Source organism: Leopardus geoffroyi, chromosome C2, assembly GCF_018350155.1.
Source record: "Leopardus geoffroyi isolate Oge1 chromosome C2, O.geoffroyi_Oge1_pat1.0, whole genome shotgun sequence".
Classification (NCBI taxonomy): domain Eukaryota; kingdom Metazoa; phylum Chordata; class Mammalia; order Carnivora; family Felidae; genus Leopardus; species Leopardus geoffroyi.
In genome coordinates, this window is record NC_059333.1 from 24696293 (window position 1) to 24718157 (window position 21865).

Below are 21865 nucleotides of genomic sequence, written 5' to 3' on the forward strand. Positions count from 1 at the left end.
ATAATAAAAACTAAATTCAGATCTAGATGTGCTGTAGGAATACCAATGGACATTAATAATATGAAAACATTAAAACTTGGTAATGATAAAAGGCTTTTTAAAATGAACCCAACATAAAGCAGTAAGAAATGCACCATTCATAGCTCTCAGTAGAAGAATTACTAAAGGATGTATATTAGCAAGAAGGAAAATAAACCTAGAGGAAAGGATTATAAAGCAAGAAAATGATAAGTATAGAAATAGACAAATAAGTTGATAACCTTGCTAGCTTTTATCTATGGATTGAAGAAATATTTGTGAGAAGAGATTTTAAGCATCCTTGACCAAGGATACCTGATATTATTGGGTCAGAACAAATTTACCAGTATTAAAGCAGAAGTAGTTGAATAGTGTTGACTATCTGTACTCCAAAAAAGAAATTTAATTGTACACAAGAATTTGTGCAGTTCCTGCATCCTCCTATATCCCCTCCCCAAATAGACCAAAAGCTACATGCCCAACCTGCCAATAATGGAGGTTATTAGTCCATAATAGCGGATAGACATCCATTTCACTAGAGAAGAATAGATTGGACTATCATAAAACTGTAACCTTTCATGTTATTTGTAATTTGGTTTGGGAGATTCTACCAGAATTATGGTAGATTATTTGCTTACTTTCCTTGACTCCCATCCCCTAAATTTATCTGTGCTTCACATATGTGTTATAGTCTTATCTTTCTTCAAAGAACTTGTGAAGAACAGACATTAAAACCCACAGTTACATTTGTTGAGGAAATGTGGTTGAGGCCATTGTACATTATGCCATTCGTTATCACTGATGCGTAGGTCCACAAAAGAAAAAAAATATATCTGAAAATTATTCCAGGAAAGCTTAGTTTCCTCAGATTAATGTTCTTAATCTATGAGCAATGACAATAATGTTACTGCTTTTCTTAACATTATTCATTTAGACTTGCAGCGAGCTAAAATTCAAATATGCAGCCTCCACCTCTATCTCTTCAGGTGTGTAACTTTTCATCTGTGTCTGTTCTTCTCTTCATTCATTTATTTTTATCTTTTTCTATGTACACTGTTCAAATAACTTGTGGCATAAAATTGGTGTACTTACTACTTAATTGAATTTTTAATTCAGTTAATCAAGAGAGGAGGAGCTGATTGAAATCCCCATCTTGGGATGGGAGTCTTGAGGAGAGAGGCTTAAGAAGTTAGGCATTAGTTGGGGCGCCTGGGTGGCTCAGTCGGTTAAGCGTCCGACTTCAGCTCTGGTCATGATCTCACAGTATGTGAGTTTGAGCTCTGTGCTCAAAGTCAGAGCCTGGAGCCTGCTTTGGATTCAGTGTCCCCCTCTCTCTGCCCCTCTCTGCTCATGCTCTGTCTCTCTGTGTCTCAAAAATAAATAAAAACACTAAAAAATTAAAAAAAAGAAGTTAGGCAACTCTTTCAGGTGGTAGATTTTTCAGGTGTGTAAAGTAAGTTATTACTGCAGCCACTTTTGTATGAATCAAACCAAGGAGAACAGCGATATAGGCAAAAGTCTGAGGCATCTCTTTTTAAGTAGTGTCAGATACAATATCCAAACTGCAACTTACATAAATATTTTTTAATGAGGGTTCAATCCTAACTTACTTCTATTTACTTAAGTTTGGAAATTGTGTACCAAATTTTATTGCTGTTTCTTCCTTTCTATCTCCTTGTTCTTTACCTTGTCTCATGTCCTGTTCTGCTTCAATTCTTTATCAGGTCTGCAAGTACAAACATTATGCTTCCCCACCAGGTTATTGTAATAACCCCCTAACATGTCTTCTGCTGGTGATCTCTTCCAGGTAAACTTCACACTGTTTGTTGTTTCCATAATCATCTTAAAAGACAGCTCCAAATCATTAGTATGTGACTCAATGAGTTTATAAAACTCATCAGAATTCTTCCCTCTTTTAGTCAAGGCTCTTCATCATAAGGTTGCAAATGTCTTTATGAGAGCATCTCCTTTCTGTCTTCTCCCCAACACATGATCTTTCTCTTCCTGGTGTATGATCCTTCTTTCTGTTTCCCAAATAAATTAAGCCTGCTCCTGACCTGTCTTAAAACCTTTCATATTCTCTTTCTTCCCCTGGACGGCCTTTCATTCAAAGACCAGCATGGTTCAGTCTTTCACATGGCTTCAGATATGCCTTTAAATGGTTTGTTCTTTGAAAGGTCTTCCTTGGGGCGCCTGGGTGGCGCAGTCGGTTAAGCGTCCGACTTCAGCCAGGTCACGATCTCGCGGTCCGGGAGTTCGAGCCCCGCGTCAGGCTCTGGGCTGATGGCTCAGAGCCTGGAGCCTGTTTCCGATTCTGTGTCTCCCTCTCTCTCTGCCCCTCCCCCGTTCATGCTCTGTCTCTCTCTGTCCCAAAAAAAATAAATAAACGTTAAAAAAAAAATTAAAAAAAAAAAAAAAGAAAGGTCTTCCTTAATCAACTTATACAAACCAGCGCACTGCCCTGATACTCTCAAGTTTTACTGCCAGGCTTTGTTTTTATATAAAACACTCATCATTAACTGATGACTTATATATTCTTGCCTTTGTTTATATTTGTGTCCATCCACTGGAATTTTATTTTGCTTCCCCATTGTGTTATCTGCCCATTGAAGAGTATGTGATCTTCATAGATGCCCAATAAATAGATGTTATTAATATGATCATTTCTAGTCTTATCTCTTTCTGTCTTGATTTATGCTATTTATTTTCAGAAAAAAATCACAGATCCTGACTGTTGTCCTTCAAACAATGCACTTTCTTACTTCTATATCTTTGTCATATATTTTATTTAGGGGTGTCTCCTCTGGGCATCATGTTATTTAAATTATTTTAATTCTTCAAGATACAGTTCTTGATGAGATTTTTCCAAATTCTTCCCACCATTGTGACCACATGTTCTCATAATACTCAAAAGGTATAAATCCCTACATGACATATTGTATCACATATGGTTTTATAATTATTTCTGATCTTTCTTTATGCCTTTTACTAGATTATACATTTCTTAGGAACAATGCCAAGCACTAAATTTGTTTATAATTCTTGGAACTTGTAAGGCAATAATAACACTAAAATGGATCTAAAATATTTGGGCAGTAAGTTAGAAAGAATGTAGCTATTTAATTTTCAATGTTTTTTAAGCACTACTAGAATGTATTAAATTGATATCTCCATGTTAAGCAAAAGATTTCTCAAGAGTTGACTATTCAACAATTTATAAAGTGCATATTAATTTGCACTGGATCACAACCAGGCATTGTGGGAAAAAAAGGTACATGCACACACTCTTAAACCCATAAGCAGAGTGGAAGGCAGAAGAATGGCTGTCAAATGTGTCTAGAGACTAATTCCTGAAACTTCTGAATATGTTATACTGCATGGCAAAAGGGATTTTGCAGATGTAATTAAGGTTATGGGTCTTAGAACAGGGAGATTATCCTCTATTATTGGGGGATTGGCCCAATTTAATCCCATAAACTCTTAAAAGCAGAGCATTTTCTCTGGCTGGAAGTAGGAGATAGGAGGCAGAAGGAGAGGTCAGAAAGGATAGAGACATGATGACAATTCAGCCACCCACACTGGCAGTGAAGATGAAAGTGGCAACGAGTCTGAGCACGCAGGCGACATCGACAAGAGGAGAATCACCTTCAGCCAACAACCAAGAAAAAGAACCTCAGTCTGACAACCACATGACACACATCTGCCAACAACCTGAATGTGTTTAGAAGCAGATTCATCCCCAGAGCCATCTGTTTGATTTGACAGGGACACCTGGGTGGCTCAGTCAATGGAGCGTTGGACTTTAGCTCTGGTCATGATCTTGCGGTTTGTGAGTTTGAACACTGCATCAGGCTCACTGCTGTCACACTGTAAGCGCAGAGCCTGCTTTGGATCCTCTGTCCTCCTCTGTCTGTCCCTTCCCCACTTGTGCTCTTCCAAAAATAAATAAATATTTAAAAAAAAAACATGAAACAAAAATACAGCCCTACCAATACCTTGATGTCAACTTGGTAAGACTGAGCTAGAACCCAGCTGAGCTATGCTGTACTATGCCTTCCGGAGAAGGCATCTATCTATCAGTTAGGAAGAGAGCCAACTGGGTCCTCACATGGCCTCTTCTCTGTGCCTGCACACACACACATACATGCACAGTGAGAGAGAGAGAGAGAGAGAGAGAGAGAGAGAGAGATCTCCACTCTTTTGCTATTCTCTGATGTCTCTCTTCTTATATAGACATCAACCCTGTTAGGTTAGGACTCCATACTTACGACCTTATTTAACTTTATCTACCTCCCTAAAGGTCTTGTTCCCAAATACAGTCACATTGGGGGGGTGGGAATCTACCATTGTGAAAGGAGTCAATGATAACTCTAATATTTTTGGCCTAACAAATTAGAACAATTGAAATTTGATTAATTGAGATGAGGAAAACCCTGAGAAGAGAAGTAATTGTTGTGAGAAAGTGAGTTGGCAACAATGTATTGAAATTAGGATATTGAGTAACCAGTGAGATTATGAGTGGCATACATAGAGATAAATTTGGAAATTGTCATGTGTGGAAGGTAATTAAAGCCTCTAGACGTGGTAAAATTATCAATGGAGTGAAATAGATAGAAATGGGAGATTTTGGCGAACTTCCTTGGAGCACTTGGGTTTTATGAGGTTAAGGATGTGAAGAAGGGCCACGGAAAGAGACTGAGAAAGAATGGCCCAGTAATAAAGTCACAGTAAACAGAAAAATGTATGTAGTGTAAAGCCAATTGAAGGAAGTATTTCAAGAGAAGGAAAACATCAACTGTGCCACATATTTTTTTTCTTTCGTGCCTATGCATCTTGAAAAATGTTTGTAGATTATTCTTCATATATTTACAACATACTAATTATTAATGTACTCATAATAATTACTAAAGAATCCAAATATTTACTTATTATCAAAAACAGATCTATTTTTATTGTTGCCATAAATATTTTTCTTGATTGAAATTTTTCTAATTGTTATAAGACTTCCCTAAATTTTATTGACTACTTTACAAAAAGATGATGTGTCTGAAGAAAAAAAATTAAAGCCAGATATCCATTAAATATGCACTAAATATCTTGTCAATACTAATACTAATGTGTTATGCAGAATATTCTTTATTTTTAATACTGGATTTAACTTATTATTTGATTTTCAAATCCTGAAATGCTATTATATAGTTTGTCTTCCATAAGTCAAGGCAGTCAGCACTTGACATCTATGATAATAATAGAATTGAGAAAAACTGGCTAATGACTATCTAGTATAGAATGACACTCTTTGATTTAGTATTAACTAAAAATGTGTCAATTATATTCCTTATTAATAACTCTGAAAGCACAACAACCAAATGTACAAACAATTCAAGAACTCAGTATGATATGTGTATTAGATATCCTTTTAAAGACTTTTCAGAAGAGATGAATATAAATTCATAATTGAATCATTTGGTATATCATAATAAAAGAGCATGGTCTCAGAAATATTTACATGTTCCCATGAAAGATTTTTTTCTATAAGTATTTTTTTCTATAAGTATCTATTTCTCCATTTATAAAGTTATTGTATGTTCAAAACAACTGATTATTCCCTATCGTATTTTCACTCTTTATGTAACTTTTTTCTTCTCCATACAAAAATGCAAAAAGTTTAGAAAACAGTTATCCATCACACCCTTGTCATTGTTTGTCATTGTGTGAACATACACTTGCATATGGAAAAGAAAAAAATATTTTTATAGCTTTTATTTTTAGTTAGTGAAGAAGCCTCTCCTTTACTTCTCCAAGTTGACTCCTTTTAGCTTGAATCAGGGAGCCACATGCCTTCTTCTCTGCTAATCACTAGAAAAAGAGTCACTTTTGTACACGTATCTCTGGAGGGTTGACCACACCTCACAAGTGAATATCTGCCCTGAGTTGTATAGGTCCTTATCAATGAGACTTGTTATTCTGAGGCCCTGGGTAGGCACTGTGATTAATTCTACGTTAGGAGTTTTTACTTTCACAATGGCCACTCTCCTCCTCCTCCTCCTCCTTCTTCTCCTACTTTTTTTTTTTTTTTAATTTAAGTAATCTCTGCACACAAACTGGGGTTCAAATATACAATCTAGAGATCAAGAGTCCCATGCTCTTCTGACTCAGCCAGCCAGATGCTCCCAAAATTCTACTCTTTACATTAAGTTTAAAATACTGGAAGCACTATGTTTTTTTGTTTTCTTTCATTTTTTTGAAAGCCAAGTAAAGTATCCAAATGCAAATATTAATTTGTTAATTTTATTTTCAGATGTGCTGAGACTTACATAAAGCACATTTTAATCCTTTCATTCTCTCTCTCTTTCTCTCCCAAAATAAATAAATAAACTTAAAAAAGTTTTATATTCATTTTATAAACCTCTATAGAATAATTTTCTCACATCTTAATGCCATTATCCAGAAGGAAACTTCAATACACAACCACTCAAGTTATTTAACTAACTCAAACATTTAATAACACAGGCAGACCATCTCTTAATGATATCTGGATGAGTATGGCATTATCAATAGCCTCTCCAGTTTAATCATAGAAAAAGAAGAATAGATAATTATGCTATTTTTATCATCTCAGTACAAATACATGTCCATATGTATACTTGATCTAAGAAGAGACAAGAACAGAAGGTAGAAATTTTCTTCTCAGAAAGAATGACATTTATTCTTGCTATATGCTAATAATGGAATTGTTAGGGGCACCTGGGTGGCTCAGTCGGTTAAGTGTTTGACTTCAGCTCAAGTCATGATCTCACCATCTGCGAGTTTGAGCCCCACGTCAGGCTCTGTGCTAACAGCTCAGAGCCTGGAGCTTGCTTTGAATCTTATGTCTCCCTCTCTCTCTGCCCCTCCCCTGCTCACTCTCTCTTTCTCTCTTTCTGTCTGTCTCAAAAATAAACATTTAAAAAATTTTTTAAAATAATGGAATTGTTAGATATTAAGGTACACACACATGTGGATCTATTTATAAAAATCAACGAAAGCAGGCACATGGGTGGCTCAGCTGGTTGAGTGCCCTGCTCTTGGTTTGGGCTCAGGTCATGATCCCAGGGTCCTGGGATCGAGCCCTGCATCGGACTCTGTGCTGAGCATAGAGCCTGCTTAAGAGTCTCTCTCTTTCTCTGCCCCTCTCTAACTTTGCTCCTCTCTCTGACTTGCATGCACACTCTCTGTATAAAATAAAATGAAAGTAAAGTAAAAAATCAATGAAAACATGTTCATAGCTGATATATAAAAATGGACTAGAATATTGCACAACAATGTGTGCTAAGAATAATGCTATAGAATAAAAATGAAAGTGAGAAAGAAAATTATGCTTTTATACTACTTGAAAATTTTCATCATTGACATTCACTTTGTTGATACATTTTGAGATCTGTTTTAGTGACACTTCAAAGACAAAACATGAAAAATGGTACTTTCCCCTCCTGTTTATATTAATTTTCCTTTTTAAAAAACTGATCTTCCATTGATTTGCCCCTCTTCCATTCCGTTTAGAATTTTGGAAGATTTTTTGTTTGTTTTTTATGCATTGATAATTTGTATTTTACCCAGCTGATAGGTGAATGACTGTGACAGAGAGGACCTTTTCCCTCACTTGTCTCATGTTCTTTGTAGCTGCTTTGGTATGTATGACAATCTAATTAATATTTCCAAAGGCATTGTCTCTGAGCTCAGGCTCCAGCCCTGTTCCTTTCTTACAGCTTTGATCTGGAGTATATCTCAGGTGATGACATATTCTGGTATTAAGTTTATTCTAAAGCTTAAATATAGTTGATCATGAAGAGATCACACTTCAGTATCATTGATGTTTGTGATTAAGTGAAGATACAAGTGTTTTTTTTTTTTATGAAATTGGAAAATGGAAGAGAAAAAAAGCACAACTTTTAAAACCCTTGCTATACAGAGTACAAAATAAATTAGATCTTTCTGGTTAAATAAAGTTGTACATTTTAACTGTTACCATCACTTTCTGAAGTAGCAATATGGATTCTGACAGCTACAGGTCACAGCTAGAGTTCATCTTTAACTTCATGAACTTGGGCATATGGTGTACTTTGCTCATTATAATTAGTGTATTAGTAACTTATTAGGTTATTTTGAAAATTATTACATTATTTAACCTTTGTTTTTATGATACATAAAATGGAATCACTTAATTGAAAGTATTATTTTACCGCAACGAGAGTGAGTTTTTTAGTACAAGAGAAGTTGTGTCAAACTAATACTTGTGAAATTGTTCAAATGTTTTCTTTCAAAAAGTGATAATTTCACACAGTGGGGTTTCAGTAAGCCTTTTATAAATTCTTAATAAACTGCGAGAAATATAATGTAAAGCATGACATTAAAAAACAAATAAAAGCTCTTAAATTCCTTTTATATATATAAGCTGCAATTTAAACCATTAAGCTTGGTGCTGTGGAGTGGAGCTATGCACTGGTAAACTCAAACTATCAAGTTAGTTGAGGAAAATCTAACTTGTATAGAATATAAGCTCATTTTGTATAGAATATAAGCTCATTAATGAACCACAAGCAGTAGCAAGACATTTCAAACAGGTGAAAGTGATATACAGTAGACATATATACATTTTTTTTTTGTGAGGAGTTGGAAGAATAAGAACATGGCAACAATAACATAGTTTACAGCAAGTGTTTTTATTTTCCTTGCCCAGATAGAACATGTTGATTTTGTTTGCTGTTTCTTTCGGAATTCTATTATTTTTACTAAGAGAAGCCGAAGTTTACCTTTAATATAAATAGCTGTCACATTTTTAGGCATCCCTACTGTGCCTTATATCTGGCATATATAAATGCAGTGTCTTAGATGTATTCCTACTAATGTATTTTTGTTTTTGTTTACATTTTGTCACCGCAGAGAAACTTCCAAGTGGATTTGTTACAGGGAATATTTGTGCATTATCAGCTGTGGGTAATTTTGTGATATTTCTGTCTCAATGATTATGAAATATACTAACTTCAGTCTAGATTGATGACTGCTATTTATGTTAAGTAAGAAAATGTGTTTATATACAAAATTTTTCATTACTATTGGAATGTAACAGCACCAGGTGGTAGCTATACATTTCTTAAAAATTTCTTATACATTTCTTAAAAAAGGATCTAGACCACAAATGGTGCCAGAAAAACTGGATATCTGCATGCAAAGGAATGAAACTAAATAAACATTTACCTCATACCATACACAAAATTCATTCAAAATGTATCATAGACTTAAATGTGGGAGCTAAAACTATAAAATTCTTAGAAGAAAATATAAAAGTAGAGCTTTGGCCTAGGATAAGACAATGGTTTCTTAGAAATTACACCAAAAACACAAGGCAAAAGAAAAAGAGATCAATTAGACCTCATTAAAGTTAAAGCTTTTATTCTACAAAGGACACCATCAAGAAACTGAAAAGACAGCTCACAGAATGGGAGAAAATATTTGCAAATTATATATCTGGTAAAGGACTCATATTCCAGAATATATAATTAGCAGCTCAAAACTAAAAAAAAAAAAAAAAAAAAAGAGAGAGAGAGATAAAAAATTTGAAAAATGGGCACAATATTTGAATATACACATCAACAAAGAAGATATGCAAATTGAAAACAAGCACATGAAAAACATTTTCAGCACCATTAGTCATATAGAAATTAAAATCTAAACCCTGAGAGACCACTTTGTATCCACTAAGAGGGCAAAAATTAAAAATATAGAAAACAAGTGTTGGTGTGCCTGGGTGGCTCAGTCTGTTAAATGTCCAACTCGTGATTTTGGCTCAGTCAATGGTCTTGTAGTTTATGACTGCAAGCCCCATATCAGGCTCTGTGCTGACAGTGTGGACCCTGCTTGGGATTCTCTCTCTCCCCCTCTCTCTCTGCCCCTCCCCAACTCTCTGTGTCTCTCAAAATAAATAAATAAACTTTTAAAAAAATTAAAAAAAGAAAAGGAAAGAGAAAAAAATGTGAGAACAATGTGGAAAATTGGAAACCTATACATTGTGGGGGAAATTGTAAAATAGTGCAGCCACTCCGGAAAACAGTTGGGCAGTTTCACAAAATGTTAAATATAGAGTTACCAGATGATTTGACAATTTCACTTATGTATATAGATCCTCTCAAATTGAAAACATATGTCCACACAAAAAATTTTACATGGATGTTTATAGCTGCACCATTCAAAATAGCCAAAAAGTGGGAACAACTCAACTGTCCATAAACTGATAAGTGGGTAGGCAGGATACCACATACCAATACAATTATTATTTAATTATGAAAAGAAATGAATTACTGATATATTCTACAACTTGAAAACATTTTGCTGATTGAAAGAAGCCAGTCACACAAGTGTGCATATGGTTATCATTCCATTTATATGAAATGTCCAGAATAGGCCAACCCATAGAGTCAGAAAGTAGATTAGTGATTGTCTGGGGGATGGATAGAGGTAAGAATGCTGAGTTACTACTAATGAGTAGGAAATTTCTTTTGGAGGCTGTGAAAATGTTCTAAAATTAGCCAGTGAGATGATTGCACAATTTTGTGAACATACTGAATACCATCATGTATACTTTAAAAGAGTGAATTTATGGTATGTAAATTATATCTCAGCAAAGACATTATTTAAAGAATATTTTAAAAAATTATTAAAAATTTTTTTCAAGTGTTTACAAATATAATCTATACCACTAGTCAGAAAACTTTTTGTAATGGGCCAGAGGATAAATATTTTAGGCTTTGTCAGCTACCTATAGTCTATGTCACATATTTTTCTTTTGTATGTATTTATTTTTTGCACAAAACCTTAACAATGGAAAACGATTCTTACCTAAAATAGTCTCTAGTACAGATTTGACCTATTGAGCTGTAGTTTTCCTACTCTTGGTCTAGACCATTAGTTCTCAAATTTGTTTTCAAATCACCTAGAAACTTAAAAGTGTAAGTGCCTGAACTCTATCTAGATGTTCTGAAGCAAAATGTAAAGAAATAGACCTTGGGAACCTTTATATTTAACAGCATTCCTATAGGTTCTTAAGGACACATGTACATAAAAAGACTAGAAATATCTAACCTATTTATTATAATAACTATATTCCTGATGGCTGAAATTACCTATCAGTGCAGCTCATGTTTCTATCCCTGAAGAGTGACACAACTAATATTAGAATTAGTTGCTGCCCACGTTCCATAACAGAAAATAATTACTTTTTACATCAAAAGATATCAGTATATTTGTCTTTAATATTTTCATTTATTATAGTGAAGACCACATTTTCCTGAAAATTTTCTTTGCAATTATATTAACATTTTCTCAAAGTGTGTATTAGAGCTAGTCCTATGAGGTGTTGCAAATAAGTTTAGAAAATGTTAAATATGACATCTTCAATGAAAAATGTGCCATATCCATTAACAAATTAGAATATTTTAGTTCTTTTGTAGAAAGAAATCTACTTCACTGTAACAGTGTTTCTTACACTTTTTCCCCCTCACTCTTCAGCATCTCCCTCTTTTTTTTTTTTTTTTTTTTTTTTAGATACTTGTGTCAGAATCTGATACTTTGAAAACTCTTATTAGTTACTTTATTAGGGATACTCCATCCTGAGCTATCATTAGCAGCTATAAAACTATTAAGACAAAATCTGTCAAATTAGTATTCATGCAGGTATCTGCTGAAAAACAAGAAAATACTAATAGGGAAAAGGCACATTTATAAAAATAAAAAATATGAATATTAATCTTCTAAGATAGAGCCAGTTCATTTATATCTCAACAGGAATCTATGAATTTGAGAGAAAACTAAATATTTTCTGCATCATTGAACAAGGAAATTTTCTTCATCAAGAAAATAATATGAAACTGAAATCTTAGTATATCTCATCTTTTTAAAACAAAACTCAATCAGTAAAATTCTCTCAGGGATCATTCTCTATAAAGAGTGTTGCTGCTTGGATACTTCCAGTTTCAGATAAAAATAATAGAGAAATTATATTTAAATTTAGAAATATGCAAGCCATGAAACAATCTATGGACACTGCTATAAAACTGAAATAAATGTCTTAGAATATTCAGAGGCAATATTTAAATCTCCAGAACAGCTCTAAAGTAATAAGAAACATATTTCAACACTTATTTTAAGACATGAAAAACAGAAAAGTCTCTGTCATTTTTATGTAGTGCAATTATTTCACTGAATAGTCTCGCATTGGGAAAATAATGGCAAAAGTTTTTTGTTTTTGAGATTTATTAATTGAAATAACAAATATTTCAAATAAGATGCTTTGTCAAACATAATTCACTAGAGTTAAATTACTATTTAATAATGTAATTAATGTAAACTTACATGGAAAGTTAACATGAAATAAACATAGAGGACCACATAGAAATGGAAACTCTACTGACATATGTTTTAAGTTTTTTTAATTTTTTTAAAGTTTATTTATTTATTCTGAGAGAGAGAGAGAGACGGCATGAGCAGGGTAGGGGCAGAGAGAGAAGAAGAAAGAGAATCCCAAGAAGGCTCGCGCTGTCAGTACAGAGCTGGATGTGGGGATTGAACTCACAAGCCATGAGATCATGACCCGAATCAAAGCCAAGAGTCAGATGCTCAACTGACTTAGCCACCAGGAACCCCAATGACATATATTTTAGAATTACTAGTCATTTATAAAATTAATACAGAAATAGTAGTGAAATAGATATTATATATTTTTAGAACATTTAGATTGTAATTATCCCTTTTTGCAAAGTTATTGAAAACCTGAATCTTCATAATTGATTTGCATTACACATTTAAAGAACGATACAGGATAAAGAAGTTTCTAAATGAAATTTCTTCTCCTCTATTTGCTAGTTTTCACAGGCATCTATTGATTCTTTGAGAGTTAGATTAAAAAATTTACAGAGCCATATCTCACTTTTTGTTTTCACTTTCCTATGGTAAGTAGCATATAATTTGCTCCATAAATATGATTTAAGTAGTTTTTGACAATATGGAAGACTAACATGGGCTTCTGGCTTTTCCTTTTTTACCCGCATCTGGAAAATCAAAAGTATAAAGAAATGAAAAAGAATTGAAAACCTTCTTATGACTTTCTTATGGCTAGTTAGTACAAATGGCACTGGGCTGGTGGTAGGGTGGGTTCCAAAGACTCTAGGGAAGAGAAGGATTGAGATCCAGGGAGCAAGTATAGATTGTAAAAATATTTGCCTGTCCTAAGCCTAGTTTAAGGGAGAAATAAGCAAAAGCAGAGCTCTAGGGACCTGGGCCCTGCCAGGGGTGAAGTGTGCAAAGAGGTTTAGTAATGCCTGATAGAATCTAAGCCTACCTTCCCCTATTTCTTACTTCAAGATTAGAGTATTATATTTGAAGTAGAAAGTTTTGGAAAGAGAAAGTCTCTTAGTCAGACATACCAGTAGAGAGCCTGAATGACAAAGCTTTCTAATGCCTGGGAACAAGGAAAGAGCATGAAGCCCAGACTAAAGTCAGAAGCTCTATACTAAGAATTTCTTGTTCTATGGCCTCTATACCCCACATTCGGTAGGGAAGGAAGAACCATAGATATAGTCTGGATTCTAGCTTCTGCCCTTGAGCACATATTACCAGTAAATAACTCCATGATAATATAACACTTTAAGCTGTGTATACTGGCAACCTACAATAAATTAAAAAAAAAAGGAACCAAAGAATAAAAGTAAAGTAGTCATGATTTAAAATATTCAGATATAAATAATACGGAGCACAAAATACTAAATATGATAAGTATGACTTATATTACAAATATAATAGATAAAATAACAGAATAATTAACCCAAAGGACAAAGGGCATTTCATCTGACCATACTTGTATTAATTTTAAAATTAATTAAGAAATTAAGCATTAAAAATTAAAATTAATTATTAGAATATGTAGAAACCAGACTAGTTCACAGTTCAAAAACAGGTCTATGTTTATGGAGTGTGAAGAATGACTGACAAAAACATAAGGGTATTTTCAGGTGATAGAAAAGCTCTACCAAGTAAATGTACATTTACTATATTTACATTTTACCTCATAAAATACAAGTATTAAAAAAACTCAAATAATTTCATACCAGAATTGATAAAGAGGTCATTAGAAATTCAAAGGTAAAAGTAAAGACATTACCTAAATTGCTTTCAAGGCACAAGGAGAGGGAAATATAAATGGGAGCTCATAAGGAATGACAGACAGAGAGTCTAACATATGTCTAATTGGACTTACAGAAGGAAGAATGAGAGAATGGGAAGGAGGTGACACTAGAAGAAAAAAAATGTTTCAGAGCAGATGAAACCTTCAATTCAAATAAGAATATAAATCCCAACTAAAGTAATCCAAGGTATCTATACAAAGGTGTAATTTGACTATGAAAGAATATAGAAAGGTGTTAAAGAGAAAAAAAATTATGTTTAAAGGTAAGTTATACTAACTTCTAGAAATAAATAATAAAATCCAGGAAACAATGGAATTTTATCTTCTGTGGTGAAAGTACATAAATTCCTAGCATGAATTCTTTATTCAATACAAACATATGTTAATAACGTTAGAAAAAAAATAGGCAATTTTACCAAAGTAGCATTTGCTCTCAGCAAATTCTCACTAAATGTAAATAAATTAATTAGTGAATTAAATGACAAAATAAAATAAAACAAGGAATGTTATTTCAGTTGGGAAGTCAGTTGAAGAACTAAAGGAAACAAGTTATACAGGTACCATAAATAATCACTTTGTAAATTGGCAATAATAGTTATTTTGATGTTTAAGAAATTTAAGCTAAAATTAAAATATACAGTAATAGTACATGCAAGTACAAGAGGGGAATGAAATTTAAGTGTTTTGCTTTGTATTTGCTAATCAAAAAGTGAGTAGAGATACTAGCTGACCCATAATCACTGATCCACAAATGACCATCAGTGACCCATAGTCACTTATCCACAAATACCAAAATAAGAAAGCTCTGAAAACACATATTAAAAAAATGGTATTAACTCATTTAGTGCCAAATCCTGAGCTGAACTGAAAAGAAATTTAATAACAATTTTCATTTCTCTAATTGCCAATTCTAGTTGAATTACTATTAGTTTCACAACATATTAATAGATTTTACTTTATTTTACAATTATTACCTCACTCAAGAGAGATTAGAGTCTATCTGAATTTAGCTGATATTCACCAGCACTGTTTTTGTTTCATTTATTAAACTGGTGCCTCATCCAATTCTGGGCTTGGGTGTAGGATTGGGATCAGCATAAACAGACAAACAATGCTGGAGGAAAGAAAAAACAATAAAGCTTTTGGTAATCAAAATTAAGATCTAGAGGATGATCAACCACATGCCTACACAGAATATTTGAGCTCTGGAGATGCTCGAGAGGCCAGAGACCTAGACTGAGTTACAGTTTTTTTAAAAGGAGATTAAAATTCCCTGCATTGTCACTGTGCTCAAGGAACAAAGCATATAACTAGTCTTTGCTTACAGATGTATCTTGAAGATTTATTTCTCACTGGGGTAGGAGAACAGAAACCCAAACTAGGGAACCGTTTAAAAATAATGATGAATATTCTGCAGTCTTTTAAGGGTGAAGCCACAAAAACCTGACAAAGTCTCAATCAAAAGCCTAAGAGCCCATGCTCAACAGACAGGAATGAAGCAGAGATATTCCAAGTATCTTCAAATTTCCATCTAGATGTGTTCATGTTTGGATTGAAATGATATCCTTGTGCTATCTGTATAACAGAGGAGTGAGAGAATCTTTCCTGGTAAAAAAAGAAAAAAACACGTTCTGGATTCTCTACAGTGACTTTATTTTTCTTAAGGATTTTAAAAGTTTATTTACTTATTTTTGAGAGAGAGAGAGAGGTAAAGAGAGAGAGAGAGAAAGCACGAGTGGAAGAGGGGCAGAAAGAGAGGGAGAGAGAATCCTAAGCAGGCTCTGTGCTGTTGGAGCAGAGCCTGATGCCGGGCTTGATCTCACAAACCATGAGATCACGACCTGAGCCAAATCAAGAGTCGGATGCTTAACCCACTGAGCCACCCAGGTGCCCCTATCGTAACTTTAAGTTTACAGTTTAGCATACATAAAAACTACTAGACATTCAAATAGACCAAAATGACAAATATTGTAGAGAAAATTAACAGTAAGAGCAAATGTGAAAATGGTTAAGAGTTTTGAGTTAGCAAAAAAATGGATAAAACTGTGCCTTATATAGTGAAAAAGATATATGAAATTAAGGTGAAAATAGATAAAAAGAAGAATTTTACAAGAAATTTGGCAACTTTAGAATAAGCATCTTTAGCCACATTCTATAATGGAAGAATTCAATATTAGAAATTAGCTAAAGATACAGAATTAACAGCAGATCAACACACAAAAAATATTTAGATAAAGAAATAAATAAACTGAAGAAACAAAAGAAAAAATACAGTAGAAAGAAAATGTAGAAATGCAAGAGGGAATTCAAAGAGATTATTAATAAAAACAGACGTGAAAATCGATTCAAGGTGATTGAACCTACTGCAGGATAAATCCAAAGAAAACCACATTTTAGTATATCATGGCAAAATTACTGAAAATCAAAGGCTTTTTCAAATCATAAAAATAGCTAAACGTAAAGGTACATCGTTTCAAATAAGCAATAATAACACTATCGCTTAAGAGAACAATGAGAATGAAGAGACATTGGAAAAATACTCTTAAACACTGAGAGTGAAAAGAATGGCACATTTAAAGTCGGAGAATTTTAAAGATAAAAGATATTATAGATGTTATGCCAATAAATGTAATAAAGTCTTTGTGAGACTGCTCAAAAAAAAAAAAAAGGCACTGGAAATTACTTCTATGTGGTTTTAACAAGATATTTGATTCTTAGTCCACTATCATTTTGTTATTTTTATTTTTAGCACAACCGTCAGATCAAAATGGAATACTTAAAAAAATTTTAATGGAGCACAAAATTGAAAAATATACAAATTGATAACCCAAGTACTTATGATCACCAACATGCATTACTACCAGAGGGAAAAAATTTAAAAGTGTAGTCACAATGAAGGGAAATATTTTTAACTAATATAATTCATAAGGAATTAACAAGAAAAGTAAGTCATACAGTCAGTAAAAAAAAAAAAAAGGAGAAAATCACAGAAGAAAATCAACAAAAGATTTGAACAGATATATGACAAAACAGGTTGTGGCAAATGGTCATAAGTGTGTGACAGGTTGTTCAAATGTGTTAGTGATCAGAGCACTGAAAATTAAAACCCATCCCTTAAATTATCAGAAAAAAATTAAAAATAAAAAATATATAAAATGAACTTTAGGTTTTGGTGGAGTTTGAACTTCTGGAACACTTATCCATTGTGGTGGGAATATAAACTAGCACTACCTGGCATATTCTAACTATCTCCTATCTCATGACCTAGCAATTCAACTTTAACACAAGATATATAACTTAGTATTGGAAGAGTTCCAGATATGCTCATAGACATGCATTGTTTATAAAGGCATAAAACTACAAACAGGTTATAAGTCATGAAATGGAAATCGCAAAAATAAAAGAGATAAATGCATTGTTATATGCTCATTCAACAAATTTGAACAGGTGCCTGGATGAATGGAATGAGAAAGCTTAGCATATATCTTACGTTAAAAGCCTTTCAAGCAGAAGGAATAGCTAAAGTAAAGGTAAAAAATGTGCACTTGATATATTGAGGATCTACAAAGTAGCCAGAGAATTACAGCAGAGTAGGAGGGGTGAAAAGGTAGAAGGGCAGGTCAAAGAGGTAATGAAGAAGAGAAAGGTCATATAAATCTATGTGGTTATTCTCAGAAGGGATTCCACTGCATAGTTTTGAGCAATACTGTGGAATTATCTGATTTAAGTTTTAGCAGGATCATTTCAAGACAAAGTTATAGTAGGGTAATTTACAAGCATGTAAATATGTTTCCAATGAAATTATTTCTACAGCAATGCAACAATTTTGTTAGGAGATAATAGAAACAATGCAGAGTAGAGGCCTACAACAGTGACATTGAAAAGATGGTCAAATTATGAATGAAGTTGATTAACAAATATGCAATATGAAGACTTCAAATGGATCAAGATATTTAGGCTTATTCTATTTTCTGAACAAATAAACTCTTGAAATGTCAAGGACTTAGCACTTGTACATTTCCTGCACACATATTAATCTGCTGTGCATTTTTTTTTTTGATCAGGTGAATCACACCAAAACAACAAAGTAGGGATCCCAGCTCCTTCCATTAAATGATTCTGCCCTCTTTACACATGGTCTGAGGATTGTCTCCACACCAGCCACCAGAACACAATAGATCATAGCAGATTTTAAGTGGTATTTATTTTCAGTCAAGGACGTACTGTGATATACATCACTTTTACACATATTCTCATGGCTACAATTAGTGACATGTTCTCATCTAACACAGTAGAAATTGGGAAAAAAATATCAAAAAAAAGGAATGAGCTTTGTTTGTCACCTTGTTACTGACTGAATAAAAGTGTAATTTACTGAGAAGAATGCAGATGGAACTCGTCTTTTGTGGGAAGAAATTGGCAATTCCACTTTAGATATGTGAAGCTGTGGAAACATTTCAACATTTTGGTTGCCTGAGTGGAGATATTGATAAGGTACATGCATGTGTGAATCTGTAGGTCAAGGAGCAACCTAGGCAGCTCATTAAATTGGGGCATAGCTGGAACACAAACGATACTTTAAATCACCTACAGAGTGAGCAGTAGAAGAGACAGGAACTGAGGATGACATCCTGATATGCTTTCATGTTTCAATCTAAGAAAATGAGGGTAAATCAACAAACAAGTCTGTGATAAGGAGAGGTTGGTGAGGTCATTCCAACTCCCCCCCTTTTAATTTTGTCAGTGAAATGAAAAGCAATGTCATGTGTTGAGATTAAGATTCAAGGAGGAAGCATCAGAAGAGAGGAGTCTGAATAGAAAACAAAAAAGGAAGTGGACTTGTGGAAATACAATAGGATTGGTAGGCATCAGTAAGGGCATAATTGATGTTAGAGTTTCTAGATTTAAAGTAAGACTAGGGGCACCTGGGTGGCTCAGTTGGTTAAGCCTCTGACTTCACCTCAGGTCATGATCTCATGGCTCATGAGTTCAAGCCCTGCATCAGGCTCTGTGCTGACAGCTCAGAGCCTGGAGCCTGCTTCAGATTCTGTGTCTCCCTCTCTCTCTGCCCTTCCCCTGCTTGTGCTCTGTCTCTCTCTCCTTCAAAAATAAATACACATTAAAACATTTTTTTAAAAAATAAAGTAAGACTATTGAAGGTTTCATATTTGCTTTACCACCCACATTTGGCTGTCCTACTGTAGACATGAATTGGGCATTTTCAGACTTGCATCATGAAGATAGTGCTTTGTGGTAAATGAGGTTTTTATAATGTAAGTAAGGTTTCATAATGATGAAATATGGGGTGTAAGTAGTAAGAAGACAATTTAGATGTTGAAGGGTCTTAACTTTTAAGTAGGGGATAGGATGTTGAAAGAATGAATGTAGAGGACAATAAAAGGATGATAGGATTGATAAAGTGTGGGTGTCATCCTTATGCAGGGCCATGCTAATCTTCTCTGTATCATTCCAATTTTAGTATATTTGCTGCTGAAGTGAGCACAGGATGAGAAGGTTTAAAACTTTATTGCTATACATAAATGATGATGAGTAAATAAAAAATTATACTTTCTTCATGATGAAATTATTTAACATTATGATATTTTATTTCTCTCCACATTGATCAATAGATTAAATGTAATCCCTATTACAGTAATAGGAAGATTTTACTGAGGACCTCAACAATTTACCCGAGAAATTTTATAGACGTGTAAAGTTCATGAATAATGATTATCACAAAATAATAGTAAAAACAATATAGTCCTATTGGTGACATTAACAATGAACCAGTATTGAAAGTTCAGTACTAGATAAATGTACATATAAGAAATTGTAATATGGTAAAAGTGACACCACATGTCAGTGGAAAACAGATGAATTTTTACTAAATCATTTGGGAAGAAAAGTTATCATTTAGGACAAAAATTATTTACAGAAAACTAGGGCTAAACATTTATGCTATGTTATATACAAAACATACACCGCACTGACTGTCAAAATGTGAAGGAAAAAACTGTTAGTGTAATCAAAGAAAATTCAGACAATTAATTATTACGTAAGGATAGAGATTCATATATTAAACAAATCCACAAAGAATATATCATAAGTAAAATCATGAACTTGACTACATACATACAAAATAGGAATTTCTGTTTGAAGACAGCTTTCTTGAGTAAGAGTATGGTAACAGTATGAGAAAACATTTGTGCCATATAAATCTGAAAATGAATTAATCTTTGGAATATAAAAGTTGTCCTCCATATACCCAAAGTAAATATTACAAAATTAGGAATATTAAATAAACAGGAAATCCACTAGTGGGAAAATCTGTAGAGCTGGTAAGTCCATTGCTATTTTAGAAATGAATGTTTTATATATTGCTTGCAAGTCTCTAGAACGATATAGCAATTCTGGAGGTCAACCTCAGAAAAATGTAATGAACTAAGGCAAATATTCACTCTAGGATTGAGTAACTCATCCTGCACATATATGAATGGAAATGCTTGCCCTCGTCCACAAGGAACATTTATGGAGATTTTCCTTTTATGTAGTTTTGTGACATTGATTATTGGAAATAATGTGCATCCCCACAGTGGGAGGAAGCAGGTAAAATGTGATTAATGCATACAAAGCAACACTCTTAGCAATTATAAGCGGTTAATTTATAAAAAGTGCAACATGGTTGGAGTACATAATTGTACATACATTACATAATGCTATGTAACATAATGCTTAGTGAAAAAATGAAAAATGTTTTCCAACATATAAAGTAAAATTTAAAATCCTATGTATTTAAAATGATACAGACATATTGTAAAATATTTATCAAACACATTGAAGTATATACTTTGGAGAAGAGAGAAACAGTAATGTGATCAACAGGAAATTAAAAGAAAACTGGTAGAGCATACTTGCACAGTCAATGGTAGTATAACATTAATGTACATGTTTGACATCTAAATAAAGAAACCTATGATACATACATAATTTTTACTAATTTTGGCTTCAGTTTCTAGACAAAACTGTACTTTGTCTCTGCCTTATGTGTAGAATATTGTATTTCTAGAGAACTTTACAAGGATTTATATACATTTGAACTAAAATTGTAGATTTTCTGAAGAGCACTATATTAGTAAGAACATAATTTACAAGTTTTCTTGTTATGCAAGTAAGTTATTTTTCTTGCCTCATAGCTACATTACAAGTCTTGTTTGGCTTCTTTGTAACTTTGAAACAATATGAATAAAATTTCAATACTATTTTGAAAGAATTTCAAATGTCTTCTTTTTTTAGCTTTTAGTTTATTATAGAAAATGTATTTTAAAAATAAAGCACTTGCGGGACACCTGGGAGGCTCAGTCGGTTGAGCATCCGGCTCTTGATTTTGGCTCAGGTCATGATCGCAGGGTCCTGGGATGGACCCCCACATTGGGCTCTGTGCTGACAGTGTGGAGTCTGCTTGGGATTCTCTCTCTCTGTCTGTCGCTCTCTGCCCCTCTCCTCTGCACACTCTCTCTCTCTCTGAAAATGAAATAAATCTAAAAAAAAAACAAGTACTTTCCCTTTGATGTTTCATTTAACAATGAGAGTCTGAGGCAGAAAGTGCAAGAAGCATATCCCGTGATTTCATAT

The 21865-nt window shown here is 33.5% G+C and overlaps 1 non-coding gene across 1 annotated transcript; it reads right to left on the minus strand.

Annotated features, from left to right (window-relative positions):
- Window positions 1-19629: 19629 nt before the first annotated feature.
- LOC123576230 lies at window positions 19630-19736 on the minus strand. Its single transcript, XR_006701250.1, has one exon. It is a non-coding gene; the product is annotated as a U6 spliceosomal RNA (small nuclear RNA).
- Window positions 19737-21865: the final 2129 nt, after the last annotated feature.